This window comes from Electrophorus electricus, chromosome 1 (assembly GCF_041902795.1).
Source record: "Electrophorus electricus isolate QZ-2024a chromosome 1, ASM4190279v1, whole genome shotgun sequence".
NCBI lineage: Eukaryota > Metazoa > Chordata > Actinopteri > Gymnotiformes > Gymnotidae > Electrophorus > Electrophorus electricus.
The window spans coordinates 13,702,981-13,715,488 of record NC_137497.1 but is presented as its reverse complement, the minus strand read 5'-3'; positions in this window follow the sequence as shown (position 1 = coordinate 13,715,488).

The window sequence follows — 12,508 nt, the reverse complement described above, 5'->3', positions numbered from 1 at the left end:
GTATGATAAACCTCTGAGAAACACTATATAGGAAAATCATTTTGAGCAGTGCTTAATTTTGTCCTAAAAGTCGTAAAATCTAATCTAATCTAAAACTCTTCAAAAAAAACTTAGTCTCCGTTTCTCTCTGTTTAGGGAGCGTTAGTTTGAGCAACGAAATACCGCAATATCGTGCATATAGGCGCATTCCAATTTGAATCTCGGGGACTTGACCGTGAATCGCTAACGCGCGGATAGCTTCACCGCAGTCAACGGAGACCACTAGTAGTTTGTGCAGTACTCATTCAGACTCTTCCTACGTACCCTTAATACTTGAATAAGGAAGTACACAGTGCAACCGTACATGCTCTGTTCTGTTTTTGGTGGGCTTTTCTGTGACATCTACAGCTTCCTGCTGAAACAAAAGACAATGTAAAAAAATAAAAATAAAAAAAACCCACAACAATCTTTCATCCATTCAATAACGTACTGACAAAGGAGTAAACCAAACATATAAAATGGTGAGATACTTTTATTGACTCTGCTCCACAGTTATTATTCAACTGAAAGTGAGATCAGAGTTCATACCAAGAAAGTCTTAATAAAAACACCCCATACTTAAAAGAAACAAAAGTCACAAACAAGGGCAATTGCTTGTTGTACATTATATGTATCATATTTCTTCAGATTGTAATGATTTTTTAATTAGCACTATAAAACATGAAATTTATTTTAAACTTTAGTGTTATTATATTCTATAGTCTAATGTATTATAAAAATGTTATAAAACATTTTATAAAAATAAATGGTAACACTACATGGTGCCACTGCCCACATGTCTTTGTCCTGTCAATATGTCTTGTGTTTACACTCCTTTAACCCCATATTGCCTTTAGATATTGTAAGGTGGGCTCAAACTCAGGTCAGCTAGCTGACGACGCTGCCAGCCTACTGGGTGAGCAACCATGCTCAAATGTTGGAACAGGTATACAAGAAAAGTAAGTAACCAAAGGGAAGTTGCCGCTTTGCTGCAAGGCACACAAAGAACCGCAAGACCGCAGCAGCTATAAAAACCAAACTTTGAACCAAAATGATGATAATATCACGCATAATTATCACTTATTAGAGCCGGATACTGTCGCCCTTTCTTGTAAACATCATCGCACCGTGCAACGCTCACACGAGCGCATCAACAGTCGCTAAGAGGCTCGCAAAGTGCACAAACGACAGCGCGTTTCTAGGATAAAAGTCTACAGCGTAGCACCATACCCCATAACATGCAACCAGTTATGCTCTGTGGCGTGTCGATGAGGAGAGCTTAGTCTGGCAGAGGACGCGGTCGCGATAAGCAAATGTCGCGTTTGCTTTGCGCCAAAGGTTCGAGACGTACCTGTAGCTCTAATTTGTAGGCCTGGTGTAAATGCGTCGGGAACACTGTGAGCTGGTGCTGCACTTGCAGGGAAACCGTGTAATCCATTGACTAGACGACCAGGGCGCACGTGTAAAATTGAAGACGCTCGCGCAGCTGCCTGCGGTGCGGTTCTATCGCAGACGGTTCTCCGCCCCGCTGACGTCTCATTGGCCAGCAGACTGTAGTGTTCACCCCACCATGCGTAGTAGCTCAATAGGCAGTCAGGTAGCATGAAAGCGTTTGTATTCAGGTATGCAGGGCAAAACAATTGTAGAGTTACGTATGCTAGCTGCAGACAACTGAGAGTTGCAGAGTCGTTAATGGAAGAAATCTGTCTGAAACGGACGCGTTTACAGAATTCAGTACTGTAAGTTACAATGGACGAGGGCTACCTACATTCCGACCTAACCAGATCAGCCAGTACAAAGGTAAACATTGAAAATACCAGATGACATCGAGTCTCCAGTATTCCTTGTCGCACACTGTGGCGCTGTCCAAGGTGCTGTACACAAATAAGAGTATGTCACTGGTTTCATAAATAAAGACGAGCGATAACTGGACAGGGAAATCTCTCTCTCTCCCCTATCTCGTTTTATGCATCTGCTAGCACAATAAATGTAACTGAAACAAATATATTGCATTACTATACAATAGCAGCATCAGCTGCAGCTGTCACCACAACGTCATGTATTGTCAGACACATCCATTGAGAACTAAACACATGCTATTTTTAGCTTCATTCTGGAACCTCACACTTTGATCTCTTTTTGAGCATAGTCACTAATGGCAGGGTGAATCATGCCCCCAGTCCAGAATCTCACCAAAATATTCCGCCCCCGAGAAATTTCTGAGTCAGCGCATCACAGTAGAATCAGGCTGCCAGAAACTTACTCAGCCACCATCAAGCAAAGGAGCTGTGAGGTGCCACTGAGCATGTGACAGCATGACAGGAGATTCATAAGTGTCACTGATCCCAGATCAGGGGGACTGAGTGTGCAGGCTTTCCCCCTGAAACTCAGCTGTCATGCTGTCACTGGCAAACGGCTCAGTAACGTCAGGGAGAAACTGAGTGACACCTGTTTTAAAAAAAGGTCCTTCCAGCAGAGGACAGAGTGGTACTGCAGAGGTCTGATTTTGAAAGTTTTTTGGGTTTTGTGCAAATGTGTGCAGTACATTTGGTTTTGTCCTGACAATGCATGAAAATATAAATTTTTTTATTACTACAAATTACACCAGAACTCCTTTCACACTACATACGTCATCACATTTTCATATCTGCACCCCATGCAGCCCTTGGATGCTATAAAAATATTAATGATGGTTTGATGGTTTACAAAAAATTTTTTACAAAAAAAAAAATGGGGTGGGGGGTAAATATTATAATGCAGTGTGATCATCAACCCCGGTGATGTACCATTCTTCAGAGTTCATTTCCTGAATGTATCCAACACCTGATCCAGCCAGTCATGTCTTTGAAAAAGCAGGGTGAAATGTGTTGGGTGAGGTGGGGTGTGTTAGGATTGGGTGAGGTGAGGTAGAGTTAGGGATGGAGCTGAACTCTTCAGGAAGAGTTCAGGTTCATGTTCTCCTGAATGTCACGAACAACCATTTGGTAAGGCAGTTGAACATCTGGACAGAATGTTCCCCCTGGATTCCTTACTCTGTCATACTGGTCTGCTCTGTTGCCTATGGTTGGCTGTGGGGAAAACACTCCGGCACTCTCCCTGGGCACTGTGGGTAAATACATCATGCGGTCAGCTGCAGTATCACTGTTATTTCACTGCCTGATGGCCTCATCTCCTCACAAGGTCTCTATAAATCACACAAGTGATCAATCTACATCAATCACTCTGCACTGGAACTACGCGGGTATGCCAGAAAGCGGAATGGGCTAAATGAGTTATTGGCTACTGCTAAAGTGTGATGGTCAAAACCGTCTATTTTTACAATGGTGTTAGTCAGATTGGAGGTGCATTTTTATTACTACAGCTAAGGCTATGACAGATCAGAAGCAGTTAGGCCTTGGTTAAGCAAATGATATGGCATACATTGCATGAATATTCCTTCTATATGACGTCAGGCTACATTAAATCTGGCAATATACAGCATCAAGGCCAACACAGGCTGTAAAATATTATTTACTTAGTAGACTGAGAGTTGGGGGTTTAAACATGAAGCCTAACAACTTTCATAGCCACTTATTTAGCATAGTACACTTCCTCCCTAAGATGAAGTCAGATTCAAGCAGTGCTATAGGATGAGTGCTTGTCATAGTGTGTCATAGTGACCCAATGTTTTCTCTCCCTGGGGGTGGTCTTTCAGATCTGACTATTAATCCCAAGCTTTTCTGGCTTGTCTTTACTCACAATTTTTACTGTAAGTAGTTGAGGTATCTGGTTGCTGTTATAAATATCAGTAGATGCTAAACCCCATATTTTGGCAAGCACAGGTCATCCTCTACTGCTTCATCAGTGCTCAGATTGTGAACACACACACCCTTCCATCAGGGAGAAAGGCAGAGGTGAATCTGAGTGGAGACCACATGAAGGAAACCCAAGGGCATACACACACACACACACACACGCACGCACACACACACACACACACACACACGCACATGCGCATGCACACACACACACACACGCACGCGCACACACACACACACATACGCACGCACACACACTCACACACACACACGCGCGCGCGCACACACACACACACACACACACACACACATAATCGCTTGCAAAGGCATACACACTGACTCCAATAAGGCTGAAGCTGACAGGAAGCTCAAGGTGACCCACAGTGATATGACAACTCCTTCCTGATGCATCACTCTTCCTCCATCCCCACCCCCACCACCATGCACAACCAACCCCCTCAGACACAGAGGAAAGAGAGAGAGGAAAACTGTGGGTGTGTAAAGAGAGAGCATGCCAGGCTACTGTTCCCCAGGGAAAACCAAGTGATCTCATGTAATCCTGGGCATGACTGCTACAACTGTGAAACCAGTGAGAGTCAGTTACCGCCCAGCAGGAGGCGCTGTGCCAGGCTGTGGGGCTGAGTTGCACGTAACAGGCCAACAGCTTCTCCACACTGTTTCTGCTTCTTGTCTGACTCATTGCCGTTTCATTTTGATTAAAACAAGGACACAGTGTCATTGATGTGTACAAAGATGTTAGTATATCAATAGTAACAGCGCCCCCTTATAGCAAGTTTTATTTTTAAACGTGTGAGCAGTGTGTAAGTGCGCTACAAGCCAGGCCCACAAGGTGTTTCACATCTAAAAAGGAACAATTAGCAATGGCCATGAGGTTCCACAGAGAAACCTTAAAAAAAACCACATAAATATAAAATACTTAATTAGCTAATTTGGTTTCATGGAAATTATTAAATGAATACAGTTTCAAGCAACATGTACCAGGAGGCCTGGAAACACAAACATATTTCCTGGTGCTGTTCACCTTGCAATGAGCCCTCACTCCTCAGTGGATGACCAAGCAGAAAGACCACTGAGAAGGACCTGCTCTGAAGGTTCTGCTCTGAAGGTCCTGCTCTGAATGTCCTACTTTGATGGTCCTCCCCTGAAGGTCCTGCTCTGAAGGTCCTGCTTTGAATGTCCTGCTCTGAAGGTCTGCTCTGAAGGTCCTGCTCTGTCATTCTTCAGCACTTGGAACACTTAGTGTATGTTGACTCAATTACTGATTCAGTCTGGCTGTGCCTGTGTTTGGGCCCAGTTTTTCTGTGGTGGTGTTTAGTCAGCCATAGTGTTGAAAGCCAGATGGCGCAGTTTACATAAAGAACCTCCAATGAAGCAGCTTGTGATTGCTGGCCTGCCAAGGTCACTGAGGTCACCTTTTTGTTTGTTTTAAATCATGTGCTATTTGGTTAACACTGTTAGAGATAATAACCCATCTTTTGCTATATACAACTTTTGTTAGTGTTAGTGGCACTTCCTAGTGTCCTTGTCTCTATGGTTTCCCTGTCTTGTGTCTTTTGTTTTGCTTTACTTCCTTGTTGTGGTTCTATTCCTAAGTTTCATTTTCTCCACCCCTCATGAGTTGCACCTGTGTCTAGTTAAGTCCTCATTACCTTGTGTATGTAAACCCTGCCTTTTTGCCTGTGTTTTGCTGCTCATTGTTAAATCTAGCTGCTCTTTGTGATTCCTAGCCTCTGTGTTACAGCCTGCATCCCCTGTTTATCGTTGTGTGCTTTTGTTTGTTTGTTGAGATGTATTCCTAGACTCCTCATGTTGGTAAATTGACCCTGGACTGTGACTACGAATCTGATTATGGATTTGCCCTTAATAAATCTCGCTCCTTTCAGCGTATGCGTCCGCCTTACAATCGCTCCAGGTTACACAGTTAGTCATCTTCTAGTCATTCATCATTTAAATATTTACACTTTAAGCTATAGGGAGAAAATAATAATAATAACAATAACAACAACAACAACAACAACAACGACAACAACAATAATGATAACAATAATAACAATAACAATAACAACAACAACAATAATAATAATAATAATAATAATAATAACTTTAGCACTTCAGCTTGACAAAGTGTGTTGTTTGAAGCATTATATGGATAAATGTGACGTGGCTTACCTGCTGTTTGGCTGGATCACACTTTCAGCACTGGCACTGTAAAGCTCCAGTGACACTGGGCTTTGGCTGGCCTGACGAACTTGTACCAGCTTAACAGCCACAAATATACAATGTCACTGCTAATGCTGTGTTGAATGACCCACCAACCAAATAATATCCAAACATCAGCTATCCTGTGGACAAATACTGACCATTATTGAATAGTGATGAGGCTGACCGCTAGACTGTGAACGCTAAGACAGGAATCCTTAATAAAACAATATTTGATGTCTAATAACTCTCTTTAAACCGGTGTCCGCGTGTGCAGTGCTCTTTGTGATGGTTCTGTGGTCATATAAAAGAGATTTCATGCCTGTTCATTGCAGTGCACTGACCTAAAAACCTGGAGCGAATGCCACCGCGCGTTCTTGCAGAGTGGGCTTTAATTACAGCCGCGATCGGGATGTTTAAGCGGTACGAGTAAACGCGTATCCCACTGAAGGTGCTAATGGAAGCTGCTTTGTTTGGTTGTAGCGTATTAAACCAGAAATCCATAAAGCGCTATCAAAATAACGGCATCCTGGTAATACTTTAGAATGCGCCACCTCTAAAACTTCACACAACAGCAGAAAAAACAACAACTTTTCACTGGATCTAGCGATGGACAAGCGATTTTACTGATTTTACGGCTTGATATTTTTCGATTTAAATTTACAGCATCTCAGTGTTGAAGAAAACGTATGCTGTTTTTAATGAAAAACCGGGATAGAAAGATGCAATATCTCTCCTGGGGTTTGGTTTGGCTGCCTGTCAGCCAAACAGAATAGTTTAAAGTTGGATAAACTTGTGAGAATTGAAAAATATACCGGACAGTGAGATGTTTGGGGGGACTTTTATTTATTTTTTAAATTTCCCTATTTATTACATATCTTTTTCTTTGGCAAGGGGCCATGAAATTGAAACGTGGTAAAACGGTTCCCACAGTCGGCAATAATGACGGAGACGGTGATGCCCGTGACGCTGTGACGCGCGAGGATCGCGAGGCCTGGCTGTGTTTGGCTCCTCGTGCCAGGGGGTGCAGCAAAGGCCAAAGTCCCTGCAGAGCAGAAGCTAACAACGCCGAGGAAGAGCTGAACTTCTCAGTCATCTGAATGTGAAAACCCCTAGATATCACACCTGTCTTGTTTATTTATTTATCTGTCTTTTACTGTGCTACCCGTGTCAGGAACAGAGAATTTCTCTGCTCTGTATGCTGTTTTCCGAACTTGCCTCTTAATATAATACATTTGCATTTTCTGTCCTGCCGTACTCCCCGTTCCAGGTCTGTTGTGTTTTCGTCCCACCATGCCCAAAGGTTTGGGCTTATTGTGTGTCCGGCTCAAGCCAGATAGCAGAAGCCTGTGTGTTCGTAATAAATGGCACTGAGAGCGAACCCTGGTTATGCCTTCAAGCAGAGACAGCAAGACCCTCACTGACCAGGCCAGCATGAACTGGCTCTTAAACCAGCCGGAAAAATGCGCCATTTCCAGGGAGAAACACATTGTTAGGCTAGCGAGCATTTTTTTTGTCATCTTTGTCAACACATTTCTTCACAAAAAGTATAGTAACAAATAAACAAACCAGGATGGGTGCGGGTGATCAGCTACTGGGGTACTGTAGTCCTGCAGCCGAGTCACAGCACGCTAAGATGTCGGTGAGAGTGAGTCAGCAGCACTGGGAATATGGAGGGCAGACTGGATAATCGGACTGGTCTAAAAACCATTCACTGGTTATACTGTATCTCACAGGCAGACACACACAGGCCTGCTGGGTGCGATTTTCCGCTCTGGGTGTGTGCGTTTAGTATGTATGGGTAGTATGTTGCAGAGTCCAGTAGCCCTTTGCTGAAGTCATACAGAGAGTAGCATCTTGTTTCTGCATTTAAAAAGTGCTTTATCGTACTTTTCACCCTACCAAATTTATTTAACGACGTGTTTACGTTTAAGTACATTTAAGCACATTTGTTTATTTAAAAAATGAATTCAATTTAAAAAAACATAAAAATAAAATTTAAGTATGCTTATGCATAATGTATTTTTTTTTTATAAAAAGCAATTCACAGCAGTTCATTCTCAAATATAAAGAACATTACATACTCACACGTGTATGTATCTTATAATATTTACATGTACTTTTTCTGTTTTTAGACCCACTCCTGTGAAGGCACGTTTTTTTCTAGAAGAAAGATGTGACGCAAAGAGTAATTTTGTAATGCTCATAATGTACAAACTAATAGCCAAATCAATTCTTCTTTGGATGGAAGGTTTATGTCCGTACATGTGAATTTGGCTCCCTCTTGTGGTAATGTAATGCAAACACTTTCATTTCACACATATCACACTAATTGCTTTATTCAGTAGCGACACATTAATTTATCATCATCAACGAACTTCATTTCCAACAACCCGTTTGGTCTGAGTTGCAGAATGAGCTCTGTCAAAGTCTGGGTCTGTACGTCGTCAATGGTAGGACATGAGGGGACTCCTTAGGAAGATACACGCTGTGCTCACCTCTTGGGAATAGTACGGTAGTGTACTCTGTTGTATCTGGCCCGAGTGCCGATGGGCGTGGAGCAGGACGCACTGACTTCCTCCTTCGTGCAAAATATTTATTGACACTAGACACAAGAAACAGAGGTGGCACTCACATACAACGCTCACGATAAACATAATACATTTAACAGAAACTACACAAACCAACGTTACCACTACACAGATGTAAACACACGTAGTGACCAGCGATGGGAGCACACAGGGACAGGGGTTTAATTAGATGTGAGACATTAACATAATCCTGTACACGTGTGTGCAATCCCGGGGGGCTGTGGCTACAACACAAACAATACACACGTGGATCCCGCATGCGGCGGGCCGTACCACGTGATTTAAGGGGGCGGAGCAGTCCGTGGTGAGTAGATTATGTAGTAACAGATTTAGACTCTTTCTCTCTCAGTGCATTCACTGTTAAACCACTAACCCCTCTCTCTGATCACAGCCAAATCACTGTGTTCATTAATAGTACAGAGACTGACACCCAGCCCAGTAAGCTGGACAACATTTGGAGGCCATACAGATGGGCCCAAAACAGCACAGAAGAATTCCAGAAAGCAACCAGTACTGTTGAAATTAAAACACTTTTAGACACCTTTCACAACACCACATATGCTCACAGTAAAGAAGGAGTTAATCTGGCAGTGTTCCGAACGCCAGGAACCACACTCATCCCCGCACTGCCACGCCTACCTCGTTCCTCCGACATCTGTGATGCGGTTCACCGGAGTCCTAATTACACACCTGATGAATATTCTCCACATTACTACCCTCCTATTTAAGCCTCCCTCACACTCTCTTTGTGAAGTATTGCCATTGCCATCTTGCACGGCAATGTCATGATATTCCAGAATGGAATTCCAGGGATCAAAACACACATTTACATTAGATACGAACAATATTGAACTTTCAAACAATTACAATTATTTAAGGGTCAAAACAAGTTCTACTGGACATTTTAAGTTGGGAGTGAATGAAGTTAAAGAAAATGGACATAGGGCTTAAAAAAAATACATATAAGTAGAAATATCAATCACAATTTGGATAAAAATATTTCAATCTGTAATTGAACCAATTGCCCTGTATGGCTGTGAGGCTCCACCCACTTACAAATCAGGAATTCAACAAATGGGACAAACATCCAATTGAGACCCTGCAAGTAGAGTTCAGTAAAACTATTTTAAAGTGCACAGGAACATCACAAACAATGCATGCAAGGCAGAATTGGGCAGATCTCTATTAATAATAAAGATAGAAAAAGGGGCAATTAAATTCTGTACACATTTACAAGACAGCGACTCAAACTTATATCATTCTAAAGGTCTGGAGTACCAAGAGCTGAGCAAAGAGAACAGTCACCTCACTCAGCTGATCTGGAAATACATTTTAGCATTAACACACACTAACACTACACTTAGATACACTAACACTACTCATGCTGAGGGCCAGAAAATAACAGCAAACCCAATCAGAATCACCAGAATTACAAAACAACTCAAACAAAACTGCATCACTCAATCAAAATCACAGCATAAAATGGAATGTTATTTGGCCCTAAATTGAAAGTACCTAAGCACACTGTCTGATCCAAAACTGAGGTCCACCCTGACCAAGTACAGACTCAGTGACCACCGCCTGGCCATTAGAGACCAGCAGACATAAACAGTCCTGTTTACCTGAAGAGCAGAGACTGTGTCAGCAGTGCCAGGACTATAAGATCCAGACAGAGCTGCACTTTCTGAATGAATGTACAAAATTTAGACAGATTAGAACTAAATTCTTTAAGAAAATTAGCCACATATTCCCTGAGTTTAAAAACCTCCCTGATGAGGGAGGTGAACATATGTTGTTTGTGAAAATAAAGAGTTCAGCACACTGGCAGTGCTGGACGTTCACTCCTGCCACAGTCTGAGGGACAGTGAGTGACCATGTCAGATACTAGAGACACAGAGACTTACATTATTATACTCTCTCTCTCTTTCTTTCTTTCTCTCTCTCTCTCTCTCTCTTTCTCTCTCTCTCTCTCTCTCTCTTTCCATCTGAAGTCTGGGTCCCCATGTGGCTCACCCTTTCTCTTTCTCCCACTATTTCTCTTATCTCTCTCCCTCCATCTGCAGAGGGTGAGGGAGAGAGAGAGAGATAGTGAGCCCCTTGGGGACCTGAACTCAAGATGAAGAAGGGGAGAGAGTGAGAGAGAGCTCCACAGGGACCCAGATGGAGAAGGACAGAAAGAGAGTTTGAGATTTCTCAATAAAGTTTAATAATCAATTATGATATTGATACACATTCAAACACAACATACAATTTCAAAAAGGAAAATTTTAATTAAAAAAAACACCAAAAAACACTCCCTCATCTTTCACAGAGCACAAAACATCATTGTAGCCCCAAATATTTTCAAAAGTAGTCATATCATTCATAGCAGAATAAAACTTAATATCTAACACTATATAACTCTTCACCAATCTTTTAAACACATTTACAATACTGCCATCTTAGACTGCCCTAAAATGAAATTCAAAAGTTGACATTGTTCTTTCTTCTTCTGTGTGTAATTATACCCACAAATGAAGAGTGCTCCCTTTTGTGAGACTGTCATTCATAACCTCCAGTACATCCTCTACAACCACACACCAGAAGGATTTGTAAAACTCCACTGGCAGTCCGTCAATACCATCAATACCATCTTCCATGCTCTGAAGGGCATCCTGCAACTCCACCAGGGACAGTGGCCCCTCAAGACCCAAAACGGCCTCTTCTTCTATCTGAGGAGGACCATCTAAGAAAATATTTTCCAACTCTTGGTGTGATTTATATTCACTGATATATAGCCTATTGTAAAACTGTGCTACTCTTCTAGGAATCTCCACAGGATCTGAAAGTGCAGTACTAGACTTCAAGGCACATATCCATCTCCTCTTTCCATTTTTATGCTCTAAACTAAAGAAAAACATGGAGGTTCCATTTGTGTCACACTCTGAAAATGAGAACAGACCAGGGCCCCCTGTGACTTTACCCCAAGCAGGTTGGCTAGTGGCACAGTTTTTACTTTAAGAGCCTCATTATCCTCCACTACAAATTGAGGAATGCAGCTGCTGGGAAAGAGCACAGCCATGCCCCCAGACATGACATAGCTACACCCCCAGATGTGGTGCTGTTGTGACTAAAGAAAGCGTTACTTTCTCAATCTCTCAGCCAGTCTGCTTCATTCTGCCTATCACTATGAGTTTCTTGAGCAAGATCTACGTCACTTCCTTTAAATTTGATTAACTGAAAAAGCTGTGTTCTTTTATTCATATCCCGGCCCCATTAATAAGGAGGCAGATACGTGCAGAGAAGAGTGAGATTTATTAGGGGCATATCCAAAGTCGTAGTCATTAGGGTAGTCCAGGTCATATTACCACTACAGAGAATACATGATAAATAAACCTAGGGCTAGGATAAACAAAGGGAAGTAATGACAATCCAAAAGCACACAAAGGCAAACAGGGAAAGCAGGCTATAACAGAAACTAAGAAGTAACATACGGATGTAAGGAAAAACAAAATGGCTAGAATCAAACAGGCTAACAGACACAGAGGCTTAGAAACAAAGTCAGGCTTATATACATCCAATACATTCAAACATTCAATATATTCCATGCAATGCATGGAAACATATGCATGCAATGAATAGCAATGACACAGGGAATCAGATATGGTTTAAATACATGAATTTAACAAGGTAAGAATGAGGGACAGGAGTGAGCAGTCAAACAAGGGGTGGAGAAAACAAAACTACGGCATGGAACTAAAATACACAAGACAGAGAAAACGTGGAACATGGAAGCGGGAGGGACTAACCGTGACAGGATACAGTTACAAATACTTTCATTTCTACATTCTTCTTCATCCAATTCCTTCCACTCTGTTCCAGACAATCTGCTTCCTTTCATCT